The following is a 928-nucleotide window of genomic DNA, read 5'->3' as shown; positions in this document are numbered from 1 at the left end:
TTTCTCTTAGCCTTCCTGTCATTGTTGTTGTTAGGTGCCATGGAGTTGCTTTTGACCTGTAGTGACCCTATACACAACAGAGCAAAACACTGCCTGGTGGTCCCCGCCATTCATTCTCACAATTGTTCCTATGCTTGAGCCCATTGTGCAGCCAGTGTCTCAGCCTTCCTCTCTTTTTCTGTTCCTCTACCAAGTATGATGTCTTTCTCCAGGAATCGGGCTGCCCTGACAACATGTTCAAAGCATGTAAGATGAAGTCTTGCCATGTTTGCCTCTATGGAGCACTTTGGCCGTACTTCTTCCAGGAGAGATAGTTTGTCCTTTAGCAGTTCGTGGTAATTTCAATATTCCTGCCATAATTTGCCTTAAAGAGATGACAAAGGTAAAATGTGTTCTCTCAAGCGCTTCAATTTACAAAAGAGCACTTGGAAGCTCAGGCTTTCCAGCTGGGAGCAGACCCAAATGTCTACTATCATTTACAGCTCAGATCCACCCATGAGCAATAATAACTTTGTCTTGTTACTGAGGGAACATTGGCGTTCTTATCATTGTGGGTAGCCTGAGAGTTTGGTTCCTCGCCCCACAGGTTGTGCATAAACGCTCGCTCTTCTCCACCACGCGGGGCCCCGAAGGCCCTAGGGCCGAGGATGCTCCACCCTGTTCTCCCTTTCAGGTCCTCCGCTCTACCCTCTCCTAGGGCCGAAAGTACCGCATGGTGTCCGGCAGGGGGCGCTGCGGCCTCAGACCCCGAAGCCCCACCCCCAGCCAACCGTCGATTGGGCCGGCGTGTGACGTCACGCAGTTTTAGCCAAACAAATGGGTTTCGGGGCGAGCGTTGGGTTCCGCCGCGCCGCGCTGGGCGCTCGGTCAGCCTCGGTGGGAGCGAGCCAGGCCTCCCGCCGCCACCGCCGCATCGGGGGCGCGCAGC

This window comes from Echinops telfairi, unplaced genomic scaffold (assembly GCF_000313985.2).
Source record: "Echinops telfairi isolate 266 unplaced genomic scaffold, ASM31398v2 ScPeMD7_18;HRSCAF=68, whole genome shotgun sequence".
Classification (NCBI taxonomy): domain Eukaryota; kingdom Metazoa; phylum Chordata; class Mammalia; order Afrosoricida; family Tenrecidae; genus Echinops; species Echinops telfairi.
Note: the sequence above shows the minus strand (reverse complement) of the source record.